This window comes from Pungitius pungitius, chromosome 12 (assembly GCF_949316345.1).
Source record: "Pungitius pungitius chromosome 12, fPunPun2.1, whole genome shotgun sequence".
Classification (NCBI taxonomy): domain Eukaryota; kingdom Metazoa; phylum Chordata; class Actinopteri; order Perciformes; family Gasterosteidae; genus Pungitius; species Pungitius pungitius.
Window position 1 is genome coordinate 9,697,541 of NC_084911.1, and position 21,655 is coordinate 9,719,195.

The 21,655-nt window shown below is 42.6% G+C and overlaps 1 long non-coding RNA gene across 1 annotated transcript; it reads left to right on the top strand.

The window, feature by feature from the left end:
• The first annotated feature begins 19,751 nt into the window (after nucleotides 1-19,751).
• Nucleotides 19,752-21,145, top strand: LOC119220666 (uncharacterized). The gene is made up of 4 exons (XR_005120610.2): nucleotides 19,752-19,845; nucleotides 19,941-20,057; nucleotides 20,448-20,648; nucleotides 20,767-21,145. It is a non-coding gene; the product is annotated as an uncharacterized LOC119220666 (long non-coding RNA).
• Nucleotides 21,146-21,655: the final 510 nt, after the last annotated feature.

Consider the following 21,655-nt stretch of genomic DNA (forward strand, 5'->3'; position numbering starts at 1 on the left):
TACTCCTTCAAAAAAAAAAAACATTGCAGTTGTATTACAGATATTAATTGGACTGTTTGGGGAGAGGGGCGTCGGATTTTTGATTTTGAACATTTTCAAACCAAGGACACCCTAAGTGGTGACTACGCTTCATCCAGCAGTTATCCACACATGCATATGCAAAGATTAAGTGGCCTGTCGATGTCCATGATGCAGCTCGGATAAAGCCCCCCGTGATCCAAACAGAGAGTGAAGACGTGGCTTCTCCTCTCGCTCCTCCCGTGACCGATGGCTTCTGGAGCCGTGAGAGATTTGTATTTATGACACCGAATCGCCTGGTAAAGAACTCGGCCAGATGGGACCTTGTTGGAAGCGTTCTACCCCTCGTGGACTTTCAGACCGCTCTATTGATTTAGTATGCGAGGCACAAAGGCCGGCTGAAATAAACGCCGCCCATCCTGGTGGAGAAGGCTTCTTCTCCTCCGCGCCGACTCTCGCTTCATCCAGTGAGCATTTCATCGGCCTTTGAAGAAGCAGAACTAAGGGAATTATACTGAGGGAAATTGACAATAAAGGCTATTATGTCTGCTGTAATATCCATTTCCCAAACAATAATGTCAGGGAAGGGGAAGTAATGAGAGCAGACCATTATTACCCCACCATCTGCTCTCTTCCACCGCTCGTTCTGTCACTTCTCTGCGGGCTGCTTTCTATTTACTCTCTCTGGCTCATGTGCTCAGTCACTCCCTCTTTCCACACCCCCCCACACTGAGCTACGTCTCCGTTAACCCCCTAATTTCCTCAATCTATCCTGTAGTCTTCACAGTCTATATATACATTTGACCATCTCTCGCACATGCACCTGTGATCCGATCCCAACCATTTTGTCACGGTTTGGTTCTGCTTCATGTCTTATTTTGTAGTTTTCATGTCTCTTGTGGCCCTGGGTAACTTCACTTCCTGCCTTGTCCTGTGATTGCCTGATTGTTTCCACCTGTGGACACAGGTCACCTGCACCTCCCTAGTGTATTTAAGCCCTGTGTGCATGTTGTCCCTTGTCACGTCGTTGTCTATGTCAGTCGTCGTTGGTGCACGTCCTTCGGTTTTGTTTTGGAATAAAGAGCACTTGTTTGGAAGATCCTGCATTTGAGTCCTGCCTCCTTCAGCCTGCACCAGCACCGCTTCCTGACACGTTTATTGTTTTCACACAGAAATTTTTGTCTTCCATCCAAAGGGCTTTCAGAGTTCACTGTGTCAGCAAAGCTTAATGAAAGATTGTAAATAATACATGGTACACTGATGAAAGTTGTGTTTTTGCTTTACTGATAACGTGTTTCTGTCTGGTAACGGACAGACAAACTCCGTTATAAACTGCATGAGTCGTTTCAAAGCATTGTGGGAATATGCTTTTGTTCTTCCATATATATTGTTTTTTTTTGACATTTTGCATCATTTTAAAGAAAGCAATTATGTGATAAGAAAGTTTTCCTAAATTATTATTACTTCAGGGGATTTGCACTGCATACTGGTGACCGTGATTAAATAAGGTTTTGCATCCAGTGGAACCAGAACTATGTGCAATTTTATTGACATGGAAAACTGAGGACTATGAGAAACTCAAGAAAGCGGTGTGACACCTGGCCATGTGTTTACGTACTGCTTTTATGGAGTATGCCGCAGTCAAAGTTCCACACTTAATTCGCATCATTTCGCCGTCTGCACGCTCCTTTAAGAGCATTACATGTTGGGTATTGAGTGGGAACACCAGCACTTAGGCTGCCCTGCTGTCTTACCTCTGTGGAGAAAAAGGCGCTGTGACATTTAGGCCCCCGTATTATGCAGGCTCGGGGGCCAGCTGTGACAGCCGCCCAGGGAGGGTCACCCATTGTGGGTTAGAAATGGCAGCAATGAGTTTGGTGATTCATCGCAATCTCGCCGTTTTATTGTCACTGAATGGAAGCGGCAGCCTGACTTCCGAACCTAAAGACTTTCGCTTGCTTTTGGTTTCGTGAGCCGAAACGCAGGCTTCTTGTCACTCAATAATTTCCTTCCACATGACAAAACAATCCTGAAATATAATGGAATTCTGAAGATTACATCTCTTCTTTCATGCAACCTAAACGGGAAATAAAGGAAAGAGTGACTTTCTCTTTCCCTTTCTGCAGTGGTTTCTGAGCAACTTTATTTGGCTAAAACCATAGAGGGGGAAATCCACGTTTTACCACAGCTGACCACACACACCCACACGTCTGAATTCCACAGCTTGACCTCAAACACACATCAAGTCAACACAGACTTTTGACTGCACGTCACACAAACAGCACAGAGCTGCCACCCACACGACCCCAGATACACAAGCCTCTCATTAGGCCCCGTGAAAGTCTAAACATACGCAGCACGGCGCGCAGGAGGCACATGCATGCACACAGGCGGGCACACAGGAAATGAAAGTCCCGCGGGCAGAAATAGAATGTGATTCATCACATACTGAAGCATTCATAACAATAATTTGTGTTCAAAAATCACTTTTTTTTAATAGTAGAAAATCAGAACTAGAATTAGCTTTATAAGCAACGTTTGCATAAGCATAAGATGCGAAATTTGACTCAGGTTTTTCCTTTTACTCTCCACATACTGTACATAGAGTTTCTTTATACAAATAAACAAGAAAAAAAAAAAAAAAAAAAACAAGAACAGCAAAAGTAAAAACAGGTGAGAGTTTAAAAATCTACCAAATAGATATTATTATATCCAAGTATATACACACATGTATATATATGTATACTAATGTATATACATGAATGATCTCGAAGAGGTTTTGCGTGCCCTCAGTAGATAGTTGAACAACACGTATTGCTAAATTGTTTAAAATATGCTGTAATGCATTTAAATGAGTCACCAAAACAAAATTGAGTTATGGTTTCATTTTTTGCCCTCTGTGACGTGCTTCTCTGTGTTTGCTGCGCTCTCATCCGTGGGCGTCACACCTTTCACGCATGCACACATTGTTTTTCGCCCTATTGAAGACAATAATGCCTTTGTCACAGCTCAAGTGTTTTTTTCGCGTCCTCCCCAAACAACTTCATCCGTAGCCAGTTTATGAGCAGAACTTTCCCACCATGCTTCTAGAAAGTCCCGAACGGGGTGGGGGGGGGGGATGTTGATGGCGGATGCAGACGAGGCTCATATGTATTTATTTCATGGGGAAGCGTTGCTTGAAGAAGCCACCGTAGCAAATAACATGGGTAATGGCTCGACAAATCAGATGTGTCGGATTATTCACGCTTGCCGCTTCTCCTTCCCTTACAGGTAAAGAGAGAGAGATGAGACAGCAGGCCTGGGAGGGGACAGAAGTGGACTGTATTACATTTCAGTACAAACAGAGGACAGTATTGGAAATTTGTTGTAAAAATATTAACCTATTTAAAGACACATGCATTTCATGTACAAACATTAGGATTCCTTTTGAAGGTGAGAATAAAGGTGGTTAGGACGTTGATGAGGGATTACCAAGGCAGAAACAGAACCGCTTGAACAAAAAAAATATCTTCATCTTCTTGTCGTCCTGATTAAGAATCCCTCAGTTAATCAGGATGACAAATATAACTCATGAATAACAATTTTATAACCCCACAGAGAAGTTGCCAAGGGTTTAATACGGCAATTCCAATGGGCCGCACGTCCTTGCATTTAAAAGAGACGCCAGACAGAATGGGCCCCTGCTGGGGGGGGGGGGGGCTATATTTGGCACCCTCAGCATCTCAGTTGGTGGCGCAGCCCAGCATGGTGGTTTTCTCTGACAGACTAACCACTCCCCGGGAGGTGTTCGTGTTTGAATGCAGCTCTGTAGGAACAACGTGTCTGGCTGCATTGGAGCTTCGGAGGATTTCCATGATGGGTTTTATCATATTGGGAAGAAAGTTGAAAGCTGACAGTAGAAGGGTGCGACAGTGAAAAGCATTTACCCATTTGTTACAGCACATGTTGCGCAACTGTTTAAAGAGTGGAGCAGAGCAAGTTCAATCAGGAGAGACTTATTTAATAGTAAAACAACAATGGATTACACATGCATCAAATATTTGCAACTTCTTTGGCGATTGGACTCCATCATGAAGGACTGAGGTCCAATAGGCCCAATCGCCCGGGAGTCCAAACACTGGTGGTGGTGGTGAAATGAATAGCAGCAACCTGACGACGAACCAGGAACAACGCCAATGGCGACTGGAGGTGACTGGCGTGGAGGAGGGTCCGATCACCTGAAAATGACAGCTGACAGCCAACAGAGAGGAGAAACTTTTAAAGTTTGACAGCAACAACGTGATCCAGGCAACCGTGCGTAGAATTTGATTGGTCACTAAAATGCGCACGCCCCTAATCAGCTGATAGCATAAGTATTAAAGACTGGTTCTCTTCCTGACTGAACTTGCGCATAAGCTACATTTAAAAGACAAAGTAAAAAGCAAAACAAAGCCTACAAAGGCAATATTCAGAAAACATGTCGTATTTGTAACATAAATGTGTTACTCAATGGGGTCCTAACAAATTCAAATTCCGCCCAAAAGGGTGGAAGATTCACAAAGCGAGAGAGAGAAGGAGCTTAGCGTTCAAGTTTTGGACACAAAAGACTCAGTAAACATTGTAGACATGAGTTTGTGGTCTCAATTGCTTGTCCCAAGTCTTTGTCAACACAGAATCATGTTCATTTCATATATTACAGTCCATTTGGAGTAAAATTAACCTTAAAAACTATTTTTGCAGGCTTTTAGACGGGCTCCCTTCTGATCTAAAGGTAGCTGACATTTACAACAATTGAATGAAAATGAAAATGAAATGAATGATGAATAACTTATGTAAATAAAAGTTCCACTTCTGCATTCAATGGATCATGAAAGGAAAACAGGACAAAAGCATATTCATGAAGGCTGGCATGTCTCCTATTTTACAGTATGTGACAAAAAAACACTCCAATGTGGTGGAAGAGTTTTTCTGGGACCTGGTGTATCGTAATAAGTGAGCACCATGTCACTTAACATTTGGTTTGTTTTGCTCTGACAAATTTCTAATGTTCTGGTTTCATTGTATGAGCATAACAATTATCATTTGGATCCCCACTGAAGTGTGAAAAGCCCAACTGTTGAAAATGTCACCCGTAATCAACATTGTCTTCTCCGCTTATAGCAGTTTTTTCTTTAATTTTGGTTAGTAATGATTATTAACAAAACACTGCTGTTGCCATGAACATAACAAATAGAACAGTATTGCGACTTTACTGTGAATAGTGTTGCACCGCCGAAACGTCTCATGCACAAGATACCAAGTTCCTGAAATACCTCTGTGTGCTGTGCGTCCACTGTAAACCTGAAGTAAAGTGTGTAGATGCAGTTGCACATTCATTCCTGCAGTCCTTTTGGCAGAGTTACTTACATCGTGGTCTAGGCTTCATAACACTTTAAAGCAAGACTATAAATCAAGCCTAAAATGTGTTTTTCATGTGTGAGAGGTCCGCGTGAGGAAAGAGCACAGGACGAGGAGATGACATTTGGTGGCAACAAGAAAAAAGGCCCAGCCAAGGACTCTCGGCCGTGAATGATTGTGGTTGTGAACGGAGCAGTCGGTCTCCTGGGCCTCCACGTGGACTGTCCCTTTCCATCAGATGTACTTGTCTTTTTCTTCATTCTCTGTATTCTTGTCTCCCTCCATGAAGCACAACGGTAGTTCATTTCATTCGTGCTACACAGGCTAACATTCAATCACTGCAAGCTGCTGACCTTTGGAGCCTGAAACGCTTAGCTGTGCTAATTCAGTCACCATCCTACACTGTTGTATTCAGAGGGCTTGAAGTTGAAGAATAAAAAGTGCTGTTGCTGGTTCAATGTTTCAGTGCTTTTAGGCAATAGTACTGCATTGGTTTTTTGCATTAATATCTTTTTTTGTATTAAAATACTTAAAGTCAGCAATAAGTTTATTTATAAGGGAGTTTATCTCATCTCATCTCATCTTCAGCCGCTTATCTGGGGTCGGGTCGCGGGGGAAACAGCACCAGCAGGGGGCCCCCAGACATCCGTTTCCCGGGCCACATCTACCAGCTCTGACTGGGGGATCCCCAGGTGTTCCCAGGCCAGTGTAGAGATATAATCTCTCCACCTAGTCCTGGGTCTTCCTCGGGGCCTCATCCCAGCTGGACGTGCCTGGAACACCTCCCAAGGGAGGCGTCAAGGGGGCATCCTGACCAGATGCCCAAACCACCTCAACTGGCTCTGTTCAACGCAGAGGAGCAGCGGCTCTACTCCTCGCGAATGGCTGAGCTTCTCACCCTATCTCTAAGGGAGACGCCAGCTACTCTCCTGAGGAAACCCATTTCGGCCGATTGTACCCGTTACCTAGTTCCTTTGGTCTTGACCCATCCTTCATGACCAGCTCAGCTCTCTTTTCGTCACAACGGTGCGGTACAGCGAGTGTAATACCGCCCCCTCTGCTCCGATTCTCCGGCCAAGCTCACACTCCATCTTCCCCTCACTCGTGAACAAGACCCCGAGGTACTTGAACTCCTTCACCTGGGCTAAGGACACATTCCCTACCCGGAGCAGGCAATCCATTGGTTTCCAGCTGAGAATCATGGGCTCAGATTTGGAGGTGCTAATCCTCATCCCAACCGCTTCACACTCGACTGCGAATCCCTCCAGTGAGAGTTGGAGGCTGCAGACCGAGGATGCCATCAGGACCACATCGTCTGCAAAAAGCAGCGATGAAATCCGCAGCCCCCCGAACTGTAGACCCTCCTCCCCCCAACTACGCCTCGATATCCTGACCATGAAAGCCACAAACAAGATTGGTGATAAGGTGCAGCCCTGGAGAACCCCCGCCGGAAACGACTCCGACTTACTGCCGAGCACCCAAACACAGCTCTCACTTTTGGCGTACAGGGATTGGATGGCCCCAAGTAAGGAACCCGTTCTCCCGCAGCACCACACACATTTTCTCATACCCCTTCTCCAAATCCACAAACACATGTAGACTGGATAAGCATACTCCCAGGCCCCCTCCAAGATTCGTGAAAGAGTAAAGAGCTGGTCCGTCGTTCCACAACCAGGACGAAAACCGCATTGTTCCTCTTCAATCCTTGGTTCGACTATCGGGGGAACCCTTCTTTCCAGCACCTTGGAATAGACTTTACCAGGGAGGCTGAGTAGTGTGATACCCCTGTAATTGGCACACACTCTCTGGTCCCCCTTTTTGAAGAGAGGTACCACCACCCCGGTCTGCCATTCTTTTGGCACTGTCCCAGACTTCCACGCAATGTTGAAGAGGCGTGTCATCCAAGACAACCCTTCAACACCCATTGCTTTTAGCATCTCTGGACGAATCTCATCAATCCCCAGGGCTTTGCCACTGCGGAGTTGTTTGGCTAAATCAGTGACCTCCACCAGGCAAATTGACGAAAATCCCTCCTCCAGCTCCGCCTCAACCAAAGAGGGCATAGTAGTTGGATTTAGGAGTTCCTCAAAGTGTTCCTTCCATCGCCTGATAACCTCCTCAGTCGCGGTCAACAGGGTCCCATCCTTACTATACGCAGCTTGATTGGTTCCCCGTTTCCCCTTTCTGAGGTGCCGGATGGTCTTCCAGAAGCACTTTGGTGCAGGCCGAAAGTCCTTCTCCATAGTTACCCCGAACTCCTCCCACACTCGTTGCTTTGCCTCCATCACGGCAGAGGCTGCTGCCCTTCGAGCCTGTCGGTACACTGCAACTCCCTCCGGAGACCCACCGGATATCATAACCCGGAAGGCCTCCTTCAGTCGGACGGCTTCCCTGACCGCCGGTGTCCACCACAACTCACTGCCGCAGCTTCAGCAATGGAGATTTTTAACGTGCACCACCCTGGTTCAATGTCCCCTACCTCCACAGGAATGTGAGAAAAGCTCCGCCGAAGGTGTGAGTTGAAAATCTTTTGGACTGGAGCCTCCTCCAGACGTTCCCAGTTCACCCACACTACACGCTTGGGTTTACCAGGTCTGTCCTGCCTCTTCCCCCATCGTCTGACCCAGCTCACTACCAGATGGTGATCAGTTGACAGCTCTGCCCCTCTCATTACCAGAATGTCCAGAACATGCGGTCTCAGATCAGATGATACGATTATAAAATCGATCATGGATCTTTGACCTAGGGTGCTCTGCACGTAAACTTATGAACAACATGGTGTTTGTTATGGACAATCGGTGGAGTTTATCTCAATGTATTAAATGTTTTAGAATTTTAAAATGTGTCCAATCTTCATGCTTGTGATATTTTCATCAGAATACCACAATTATTTAGTTGTAGCCCGAATTGAGAGGAAAGTGAAAACATGTTGTTTTCCCTCCCCATCAAAGCAATCAAAACAGACAGGCATGGCAAGGGGGGGGCGTGTTAGATTGCTGTTATTGAAAAAACATAACTTGCCGAGGTCCACTTTCAGCGGCCAATGCATTTGTGATTTGTTTAATACTTGTGTCAGAAGAGGAACCCCTGTTGAAAGTACCGAAAAGATGTGATTCTTTTCTTCACGCGTCAAATGCAATCCATGTCAGACAGGTTTCTGCACAGCAAGAAATGAGAAACACCTCCTGTGCTTTCTGAGGTGAGATTTCCTATTCAAAAATGGTCAATGCGGGCTGTGTACGTGCTGAAAGGAAACAACTATGTTTTTTACAGAAACACAAAGCCTCAATGTTACTGGAGCTCGTACATCTCAATGAGGCTGCTGCAATAAAAAAAATTAGCATCCTATTTCTTTTCAGGAAAGAGGAAAATAACCAACAATTTTGCAATGTTCTGAATCGTCATGAATGATGCATGGCCTGTGTCTGCAGGGCCGAAATAAATGTGGCAATAACTCTACAGTATGTAAAATGTAGCCATTCAAAGTCTCACAAAATCAAAACAAGCCCACTGATTTTGCGTGCTTGAATCGGAAGAATTTATTCTGTTGTGAGCTCAGAGCCCATTGTTACATCACCAGGAGCAGATAATCTTCTGGATTATGTGAACGCAACTTTAAAAATGATTGAATGAATTGAAGTAGAAGCAGAGACACCTGCTGATTGAACGTTAGTCAGAAAAAATGATGCATTTGTCAGTAAAGCCTTTGTGATGAAAAAACAACGCAAAGAGAAACCAAATAGAATACGTATATGTTTCTGTGTTCATATGTGTACCAATTATTTTCCTTTTTGCTTATATTTATAGATACAAAATATATAATTGACATATTTATACTAAAAATACCAGGCTGGTCTATTGTTATTAACATTTTAAAATCAGACTGAGTGCTGCGTAGAATTGAAATTAAAGTCGCTAGTTCATTAACCTTTGCAACTTTACTTGAGGCAAACTGGATTCTGGAGAAGTGTGGTCCAACCTTTAGGAGTGAGTAAACATCACAAAGGATTTTTTGGTTTAAGTTAGGCACACAGGCATTGTTGATCCAAGGGATTTTCATCAGCGATTGTCCTCTAAATGCAAAGCAGAAGTCGGGGAGTAGTGAGTCAGTATTCACAAGATGCAGCCTTAATTCAAGTGTTAAATTCTACAATACGTTTCTATTTAATATAAAACCAACCTGTGTCCATATTTCTACATAATGTGTGTTTTGTATTGTCTCCTTTTCTTCTATAATCAGGGACAATCAAATGCATTATTCAGTGACAATAAAAAATGATTAAGGGTTACAATATTTTAAATCGTTCTCATTCAAATATTGATTGCAGTTTGGAGTAACTCAAATAAATGACCGATCAAGAACGTGAATCTTCGCGACAACTCACTCAATCACTCCGACAGTGTTCCGCGGCGCACAGTGAATATTGATAATGACACCTCTGTTAAAAAAAAAACAAGTGTCGGGGCCCTCTGTCAAAAAGATGAAAAACAACAGAGCTGCTCTCACCGTCTCGGGGACTATTAAGCGGCGAAGGGCGGAACGCTACTTCACGTGTGAACGTACAGGCTGTCCTCTTCTCTCCCTCTTACAGGTTGGACTTTTTTGTCCACTCACATACAGTATTACTGTCACCCCCCTCAGCATGAGTGATGTTCGGTATTCAACGACAGCCGAAAGAGACGGAACATTTTTTGCTTGGGTCCGTCTCAACCCTAACCCTAACCCTAAACCCGGGGCGTTCAGTACGCCCCCCCCCATCCCTCCTGAGTTTGCTTATTTTTCTCCATCTTTTCGCCAATTGATTTCACAGAGGAAGAAATCATCTTTTGACTGGGACAAACTAAAAGTACGGTTTAGGGCTATTCAGGCAATCACCTGCCTCCGAGTGCCCATTTCCCCCCAAGAGAAACCTGCACAGCTCCTCTAAATGTCTCCCAGCAGCAATGCTCTCCAACTGCCTCCCATATTTCTGCTTCACTAGACGATAAAATAAAATCCCACCAGCTGCACACACACACACACACACAGAACACACACTCTAACACAGACGTACAGAGACGTACAGAGCAGTGCCCTGCAAGATGGTTTTACCATTAAAGGCACAGTGACTCTTCTTGGTGAATTCAAATCGGGGGCTCTTGAGTGATGGATTGACGGAACCTGTCAGTCATTGTGACAACCTGTGCATTGAATATTTTACTCTTATCAAATTCTTACCTGGTTCTATTTTGTCCCTTTTCCATAAATATAAATGAATGTGAACATGCAGTCCCTCTGATAGCCTATCAAAGCACTTAATGATTTGTGCTGCTACATATTTCCTAAATTCAAAGTGAATCAATGATGCCGAGATTGAAAAATGTTTTTTTTCCATCTCAATGCTTAATCGCCCTTCTGTTATTTTACAGTTATTTTGTCATAACTATGTGCCAATTATCTGCCATAGATAGTGTATATGAAAAGGTCCTATCATTAGAAACCTGTTTGGAACACTGGTCACTATCCCCAGAGCCATATTGACATTGATTTCCCCCCTCCGGCACATTGGGTGACTTTAAATTGGTCTACACAACAGAACACACCACTGAGGGGCCATCGACTGAGGAAAGGCCGGGAGCCAGCAAACACGGGCTGCGAGTGTATGAACTTTGGGGGGGAAAACGTTGCTTCTGGTGTTGGATAACTTCCGCGATGGCCGATCAGCTCCTTTCACATCAGCTCCTCTGGTTCCTATCCAACGTGGCAGCTGTTTGTCATGTTTTTAATAAAAAAAATGTACCTGAATGCATTAATAATCCCACATTAAAATGAAATCTAAATGGAAAACTACTAATTTTACTATGAGTGAAAAGTATGTGCAAACTAAAGTCATTAAAGTCATTAAATATCAAAATGCTAATCAATAAACATACAGACAAATTCATGATGTGTATATATTTGGTTGTTGGATTATAATCGTCGATGCCTTGGTGTTTTTATTGTTTTATTGTTGCTGCTGATAAGAGTTCATTCAAATTCCTTTAAATACTGCTGGTTAATGAATATATAATAATGCATATTTGTATTATTGATCGGACACTTTTAAGTGACTAAACCTTTAGATAAATGCAATGTAGCAAAACCTATTAAACGTTAACAATTTTTTGAGTAGAACTATAAACGAGCATTAAATGAAAAATATATATAACGCTACGGATTAGTGAGTAAAATAGTGATCCACAATTATGCCCCTTTTCTCCAAAGACTGAAAGAAATGTAAAGGTCTATATAACCTCTTTGCATTAACACAATTTTTTACGAAAGGAAAAGCATTGTGGATTAATACATTTTTAGAAATATAATCTTTTAGCCTTTGTATATTTCCTTTGCTTTTAAAAATGTTTTCATGTGTTGATTTATTTCAACTCTTGGAAACTAAAAATGTGTGAAGTCCTGCTGTAAATAAAAATATATGGGAAAATACAAGAGACCACCTGCTATGTTATCTGTTTGTGTATATAATCTGTAGACTCTACTGCAAGGTGGCTGGTTTTAAATGTATTCTTCATAGAAGTTGTATCCTTAAGAAACTCACAGTACTCTATTTGGGTTTCCTCAAGACATACATTCATGATGTCGATTAAGGCCAAAAGCCCGACTATCTGGGCCACTTTGTTAGAGTGGTCGGGACATGTTTCCTAGTGTCTGTGTGCAGGACATTCTTTACAGCTTCGCCAAGCAGTTCCCGTTGATGCATGAATGCACTGTTTATGAATTGGCATCGCCAAGGCGATGTTTCAAAGAGAATATCCGAAGGTTGGAAAACTTTCCTCCAGGTCAAAATGGCATTGCAAGTCCCCGTACTCTGTGTTTGTCCTTGAATCGACTCGAGAACTATTTTTGTGCGAAGCATCCCGTTTTAAAATAAAGCTGAAAAATCTCCAGTCAATTAAAGCAAGTATTTAATATATATACTGTATATATATATATATATATATATATATATATATATATATATATATATATATATATATATATATATATACTTAGTTTGAAAACACAAAAATGTTCCATATAGATGTTGTATACTATGCAAATCATACAGTACAAGCAACCATAGATTATGAAATCCATTTATCACGTGATAATCTAAATGTAGTCATTGAACATAGTTTGAAAATCATATTTTCCAGCATTAATAACTTTTGTGTTTTAGAGTAAAACCCCTGGTGACCGATATGCACTGATAAAGAAAAATAACATCAATTCTACTGTTTCAAAATGTCAAACTCCGTTTTTAGTTTCTCTTGGTGGTTTAGAAAGACTTCCATCTCAATCCACAACACATTCTGTCCCTGGCAGCCCACAAGATGAAGGAGACAACAACCTCCACGCGACCCCCCCACTCAGGAAGATTGCCAAAGGATAGTTTTTCAATCATGTCAGCAGAGTGCAGCTTGGTTTTGATGTACCATAAAGACATTATTTCTCTGGCGCTGATGGGCACTTAATTAGAAACACAATGAATCCGCGGCACATCAGTCAAGCCTAATTAGGCTAAACTGAAATGCTGAGATAATTGGGTTTTCTGTTCAGGGCTCCGGAACATTGAACCCAGACCTTCTTCACCGACCCTGCACGTAGGTACCCAGGTCCCTGAGGCTGCTTACTCCAACCAGACAAGATGAACGATCAGCACATTGTTACAGGAGGCAGAGAGCTATCTGTGGATTGGTTGTGAGCTTTGTGATCCATGAAAACTCCTCCGATGCCCTTTATAATCCCACTAAACCTATTGTCTCCAGATTATGGCTCACTCGCCGGAGGAGCGGAACGAAAGAAGACGCCGGTTTCCCGCCGGAGCCGAACAGACATCTGGGGCTCAGGTGTGTTGGCCCGAGGGAGTGTGAGGGTGAGCTTATCAATCACGCCGTTGCGCAACACTTTAAGACATGCAGGGAACACATGCCCTGTAAGTCGATGCCTGTGACCTCGAGTTAAAGTGCACATGGCTTGAGCCTGATTGTGAGTTCATTAAAGCAGGTCTAAGAAAGTTTAGGTGGTAGCAGGAATATTGGGACTATTTCCTAGGAGGGGGATCCTGCTGTAAATACCGAGCAAAACCCAAAGATTACTTCGCCTCTCGTTCATGGGTTACTTCTTTCACAGCAACGTCCAACACAGCAGCGCTCATTAAAGCGACTTAATAATCAGACCGAACCCAAAGCTTTCATTTCAAATAATGGATGATGACAATAATAGCAGGTTCACATCAAAGAGGCATAGCCTCTCACAGTAAAAAAATGCTAATGGGATTTACGAAATCAAGAAAACACAAACAAACCCACATAACCCATGCACACACGAGACAAGATTAAAGAAAGATCACACGCAACCGCGAGGAATCTTGCCAATGTACGAGCTGCACATGTAACAGGCATATTCTATTCATGAAATGATACAAATATTGAAATACATGAAAATGAGATGTTAAACATGAATGCTTCATCCTGTCACGCCCTTGACAGCTGCAAACCGATTGTTGAGAGTGATTTAAATCAACGTATTCTCTAAATACCGGCTCATGTTGTTGTTACTCATTGTCATTTATGAAGCTGTTGCATATTCATCCCAGTGCAGGGGCTGCATTAGTCAGGACTGTGTGGAGCCGGAGAGCTTTCTCTGGAATATAATCCAGCACCTTGGACAGTTCCGCGGCACAAAACCCTGACAGCAGCATCGCTGTCAGAATGCAGCGAGGATCGAAGGATAATCGAATAAACTTTTAAACCAATCAACGTTGGCCGTGTCATAAACTAAAACTAAAAACATATACACAAGGTTTATGTGCTTTAATCAGGAAAGTCAGGTCAACTATGCTTGCGGTCTATTCATTTGATTGTGACAGTTGGCCACTGGGGGAACAGACGTCAACACCTCAGTTTGAACTATTGAAATAGACTTGAAACTTCATGGACCCATCGAGCTACGCCAAGGCTTGACAGTACCCAGCGTCTTTGTTGACATGTTGTTGGTCTGAAAGCAACAAAGACGGAGAGACAGGTGAAGAGAAGAGCTGTCCAGTCGCACTCGGGAACAAAGGGACGGGGGAAGCACTTATGGCGCGAGTCGGATGATAGCAGCGGCGACAATAGAAGTCAGATAATCTCGGCTGCCTAGGTGACAGCACGGCATGATTAGCACTAATTACCCTGCACTTTGTGAGCCTCTACAAAGACAATCAGTCCTCCCACTCTCCTCCTCTCCTCTCTGGGGCCGTGCGCAACGATATAACCCACAAATCTACCTCCCTCTCTCTTTCTCTCTCTCTCTCTCTCTCTCCGTTTTTATCCCACTGTGGCGTTTTCATTTTTCCGTGGGTGTGTGGCTTCTGATCATTTCTATTTCCATTATCAGCCCTGTGAAAAGATTCACTGTAGGAATTAGGACAAGCGGACACCTAAAGCTGTAACTGTGGATGTCCCCCTCGTGACAATCGAAAGACATCCTCCGCCGCGCATTCATCCATTCCAACAACGCAGAGAGTTTAGTCTTTTTCTGTCACAGCGTGTAAGAATCTTTAGCATGTACTGTAATTCATGAAACAAAGCTCGCCAACACAGCCTGCAATTATGTGTGATTAATGATCCAGTAAGGTGATACCCGCTAGTTGACACATGATTGGTCGTAAGGTTGCTGATTAATGACTTGAGAGAAAATTATCACCAGTCTCGCCAACATTACCAACAGAGGTCTGTGGAGTATAATAACATTTATTTGTTCAGCGGTTAAACAAATCCTTATGAGACAAAGATGAAATAACATGCAGTGACATGCGATGTCCTCAATTGATCTTTCATCCTAAACCTCTCTCTTCAATTCTTTGACCTCTTTTTTGACCTGGTGATTCAACCTGCTCAGATGGAGGTCTGCGCATACGATATGATGATCTACTTCCGAGCGATATAATGGCTCATCACATTCACCATTTTTAATGTCCAGTGCATTATGTGTTTTTTCAATCCCCTCCCCATCAATCAATACCTGACCGATTAACCATGGGCCCTTTCCCCCTAACGCTGATCACTCGCATTGACCCCATCGTCCTTAGCAGAACACCTATGTTGGAATTTGGATTCTTGCAAAGACATGATGCCGACGAGCAGAGACCGGCTGCATTCCAATATACCAACGACATCGAAGACAGCCACAAGCTAAGCTAATAGTCACCCTCATTTCTGCAGCAAAACACTGTGTTCATAGTGGCTATTCAACTTTTAAGAAAAAAATGAAAATAAAATCTTTTAAAATCGTAGGTACTTTTACTTATTTTGAGGTTATCTTGTTTTTTTTAAAACTGCAGTGAAGTTTTTGTGATCGTACAGCGCAGCACTACCTGAAATACTTTATTTCTGTGCAAGTTCCATTCACCGCATTTTTACATAACACTAAAACTAAGACTTTCAGACGATAGAGCTTCATGTTCTGCTATTGTAAACAGTACCTTCAAAGAAATACTACATTTAATGAGTCATAGTTGTATTAGCTGACACTGAAGAGTTTTAAATGAATAATAGTCCAGTAGCCAAAGGGTTGTCATTGGAACAAAGCCAATCTGTGCGACATAAAGAGGGAATGATTTAACACACAGACGCTCAGATGAGACATGAATACAGACTACTGAAATGTAGAAAAGGCCAATGCAATCTAAAGAAACTCAGTAAATTAGCCATGACCACGATGCAAAGAATATTACTTTGCAATAGGTTCATTTGGGTTATTGATTGATTTTAGTTTATTTCTTGATATTAGATAAAGGCATTTTTGTATTCGATTCTGGAGTCGATGAAGTGATGTTTTCTGTTAATGACTTGCTCAGTACATTAAGATATCTGGAGAACTTTATAGTAATAAAGTTACTTCACAATAGTAGTCTTTTCGTTTTTGTTACAAAATATTTAAAGTCGACAACTATTTAAAGACATCATGTATAGACTTGGAACGTTTGCCTTTTGTTTCCTGTTTCACAAAACTACTTTAGTTTAATTCGGGTGAATTCAAACAATTGACTGATTAATTAAGTAAAAATTTGGCAGACCCTTTGACCCTTTGACAAAATATCTCTCTGTTCCAGTCCGGCTGGATGCCGAAGTGAAAGTCCCTTGGTGTGCAGGCAGACCACGACACCCTCTGAGCACAATTATTCCTCCCCCCCCCTCGCAGACACAGTGGAGAAGTCTTGTTACCTCTTCCTCCCCAGCGTTCACAGGCTCCTTGGCTCTCAGAACTAATCCCCATGTAAGGTACAGATGCCAATAGATCTGTGTCGCATGAGGGCTCCAATAATGGCCTGCAGCCAAACCTACAGCGCCAGACCCGGACTTCTAACACCATGTATTTAGCAGACTATTGACTCTCTCTGACACAAAGCCTGGGTAAGTTGAAAAATGACTCCAATTTATTTCTAATGCTCCCAAGACTCCACTGAATTAGAGAAACGTGACTACTTTGCGCTGGGTGCAGAAGGGAGTAGCTTTGCTTTGTTCATGTTTGTTTTCTGTGGAGGCGATACGTCATGTGTCTCAGGCTGACGTTATCTTATGCATACCTATCATCTAATGCATACCTATCATCTAATGCATACCTGCTCGTCTGCTCCACAGCTGACAAGGAAAACCAAAGAAATAATGAAATGATGTTAATGAAGTCAGCAAACAGATAATTTATATCACTTTGCTTCACTGTAATAACCTAATTAAAAACATATTTCATGTGTTTATCAGAACCAGATGAAAAGACTACGTGACCCACAGCCCAATATTTAAAATCTGCTTTAATTGGAGTGAAGCGGGTGAGCAGGGAAGTCTTATGATCCACCCCAAAAAGACACATTACTGATGGGATGACCTTACAAATGGCAACCCGATGGAAAACACGTGCCACTTGATCCCGCTGCAACATCCATCCTCACATGTGCACGAGGCTTGCATGCGCGTCTTCTCGACAGTCACATCTGCAGTGCAGACGCGGGCGTAGCCGAACATCTGAAGGACCTTCTTTGCATTTTCATTTTCCCCGGCACAGTGTGTGTGTGAACTGTGCAACTATGCAGACCATGACACCTCGCTTATGATGGTGCATCTCCAGAATACAAAATGTTCCAACCCTTTATATCAGTGTTGAAGTGCTTCCATACTCTCTGTTTTCCGTTCAAAAGGGGCTCTGAAGTGAGAAGTCATGGTCACGTGATCTCAGCAGACATTTCATCGTTGCGTAAAGCAGCCAAACTCCTGCCGTTGCCTCTGCAGTTTGTATTAAATTCTAGCAATGCGACATTATTTTAACTGATTACATTGTGCAATATCACAACAAGAAATGCCTCCAGAAAGAGAAAGTAAAACGACTACAGTGGGACAGAACATTTACTGTTCATGAAACAGCAGGCAGCGCCACGGGCCACAAACAACAGATCTTTTGTGAAATGGCCATATTAAATAAATGGATGGGTATAAGAGTGCTTTTTCCTAAACTGAGCATGTGTGTCTGGCTGTGTGTTGAAGTGAGAGAATAAGAGACAAACTGATCCTCGGTCTTAGCAAGCGGGACTCAACCCCAATTCTGTGAAGCAGTAATTTGCCTGATTGCTACACACTGATTTTGGAAGAGGCATGTGACACAGTTGATGGGAGGTTTGAAGGTACGTGCAAACTTTGAACGAGAGAGAATCCTCTGAGGGTCCTATTTAACTTACAGAGGGAGCTTAAAATAGAACTGGGGATAAAAGTTGAGCTAAGCCCAGCTAAAAAGCTACCGCGCAATTATAACGCTCTTAGCCACAGAACAAAGAGACAGATGAGTGAGAGGAGAATAGTACGGATGATCTATGAGTCTTGAGTAACAATAAACACTACAAGTTGTGATAGGGAGATATTAATGGCATGACATTTATTGGCCAGATATCCTTGCTTACCCCTTCACAGCATAAAAAACATTTGTAACCAGCTTACTACATTTGTATTTAGTTGTAGCCTTTTAATTTTTATTCACCTTTAATTCTCCAATCCATGAAAAAAACGGAGTTTTACAAAGTCAATCTATGAACAAGTTACCTTAGAGGTAACCAGCTGTGACATGTGTGTCAGGACAGGGGGGTAGGCAGGACTCAAACGCGAACACAATTTGAACGAAAATGACTTTTTAACTACAAAATTTAACAAGAAATCCGCCCAAACCGTGACAATGTCATCATAATTTTTTATATCCAAGGCATCAACATTTTAAAACATCCAATATTCACCATTCCACAAACATTCTCTGAAGGAATAACGCTTTTTATCTTCCCACTTTCAATGGAGGGATCTGCCTGTTTTTTGGAAAAACGCAATTAAGTCAAGAAGGAACCAATAAGTACCAATTGAATGTTACTGCGGCTGCCTTATTTGATTTTGCGCTTGCGAATTATGTTCCCCCCTTATTCCAAAATCCTGCGTAGCATGGAGGATAAATGGCTGCTGAGGCATTTTGACTTTGGGGACATGTAAGGAGACCTGCATAGATGGAGGTGATACATAACACTGCTAACTAGGTGACACAGCAGGCCCACGAGAACACCAAAAATATACAGTTCAAGTGTGTGTGCGTGTTTGTGGGTTTGTGTGGGCAAGGAATGGAGACAGTAACAATGTTTTTTTTGTGTCACGGTATTTTTATTTTTTTGGTGTGCAAGACTTGACATGACCGTTTAGATGAACACGAGCATGTAAAACTATGTGTGTTTGTGTGTGTGGTCATAGTGGAGTCCCACATGGCCCGACTGCTAAGTGGAACAGAAGAGTTAATGGGATATTTATCAAGTGAGGACACTCAGCCAGAGACAAGGAGACATAAACAAGTCTGTCCAGGGCATCCTCGGCTGTTATGATAAACAAGCACATTGTTTGCAAGTTTAATGGCCACTAGATTAAATGAATTGCACTAAACCCTTCAAGACTTTCAGTGCACACTTTCTGTTTCATTGTGTAAGTGACAGAGAACTGTGGGTGTGGGTTGAGATATATATTTTAAAATGATGCAAACCCTTATTTTTGCGGAGAATACTATACTCTACTATATTTAAAGCTGAAGAGTTGTAAGAAATGCATAGAGTAATGGCACTTCCTACAGAGGAGCGACTGAAGCTGTGTATAGGTTTTAGTTAATCATCCCCCTTAATAGGTTGTTGATTTGCCAAGTATTGATTTGCACACAATGAACACTATCTACTGTAGGATAACTACCTCCGTAGTTTACAAACATGGGGGCAATGAGCGTTGGATAGAACAGTGCCATCCATGGATCAGGTTCATTTACTTTGACACGACCTAAATCTTTTCTTTTTCATCTGCTTTTTTGTCAGCTTCATTCATTTGTTTGTGATTTGGACAATTTGGACTCAGCAACACACCTGCAGCACTGACTGGTTTCCGTTTCAGGTGTTACAGCAATATTTATTCATATCAGGAATGAAAAAACCCTTTTGTATTGGTTAACATTTTGTGATCTGCTCCCTACTTTTATTTTGTTTTAGACGTGGTTGCCAACGATGGCAAACAAGGGGAAATGAAATGGTTCCCAATGGAAGATATATCTCGATGATGAGCAGCGTCTGAGGATCCACCACGTTGTTGTTTTCAGGGATAAAAAGGTGGAGTAGTCCTCCATGCTGACAGCGTGGTCTCTGCTCCTTCCCTTTATCTGTCCCCCCCTCCTTCACAAACAATTCACATCCACTTCCATTTTAACCGAGTAATTCTCTTCCACCCATGAGGGCCAATTCATTTCTTGTCAAATGTTACGATGGACACAAGGAAAACCTTCAGAGCACATTATTTGATTTTTACGCCTTTGCATGTTAATGTGTTTCTTGGAGCGCTGTCAACATTCTGAGAAGCTTCAACAATGATTTGACTTCCTTCTGAAAGAAAAGCCTGAGGCAATGTTATGAACAGCTGTATTGTATTGAAGATACGGAAATACAACAATTACCCTAGCATAAAACATGTGCATTAAATGTATGCTACAATATGTTTTGCAGATGTAACTCATTCGCTGCTTATCTCCAGTGAAATATTGGCTTAGACCTTGAGGGTCCACCAGTTCTGTCCATTGGGCCCATTCTTTCTGGTGGTACTGTGGGCTCCTGCCACAGAAGCTAAATGGGGTGCTCCACGCATTGGCCTGAAACAGATAAGCACAGACAGCAACTATCAGGATCAGATGCAAAAGATGCAAAAAGGTAATATTAGGGCAGTGCAAGGTCTAAACGATGTTGTTATCTTGAACATATTTTATTTCGAATGCTTGCGTTTTGCATTCCTTTTGTCTAACATGCCTTAATTAAATCGTCCCACAAGGCATCACTGGACATAAAAAAACTGCAGGAGCCGAATGAAAGTTGACGACAGATCTGAGCCGTGTCATACGATGCATCGTGAATGCGAAAAGTCACTCTGTGAAAGAAGAAGGCACAACCAAGTTTTTTTATGACGGTGGGCCAGGTTTTATGTTTATGGATGTCTGCACTCAACGTGTGGATGACTGTCTGCGGGGAGAGGGATGCTTGTCCATCATAACCTGTGTAGCTTTGAAAGACAAGGGGAGGCCTGTGCATTTGATGTTATTTCTTTACATAGGTGAAAGATTGTAATAAGAGAGAGTTGAATAATATGAGAGGTAAAGAGAGACAAAATGATAATCTTTTCCCTTTTGTATTTCTTGCTTGTGCTACAATAGTCATCTTAAAATACCGCCTGTGCATACATAGGCTGATGCATCACACAGAATTAACAATTAATAAATATAACTATGGAGAACTGCAAGAACAGAAAACCAGAAGGCAAAACGAGCGCTTGGGAGGAATGACGGAGGGAAATAGGGGATGGAACAGAAGGGAGTTAGAGCCCTTGCTGGCAGCGTGGTCCTGTTTGTACGTGGTCAGTCCATTTGCTGATGTCTGAGTGCTGCCATATTAAGAGGCTGTCAGAAGAAGTCAGTTTCCACCTGATCAAATCAAGAGCAAATCACCCAGAGGCATATATAAATAACCCACTGCCCCTCCTCGGCAGTGCATTCTGTTGGCTGTGTTGCTGACATGTGCACAACATCTGCTCAAAGAGAAAAAGCTGTTATAAACTAACACTGAGACGATTATGATTATCGATGTGACCATCAAACTTCCAACAAATGTGTCCAACGTCATCAGGACATGGACACTCCCTGTTTCAAGCACCCGAAGACGCTGAA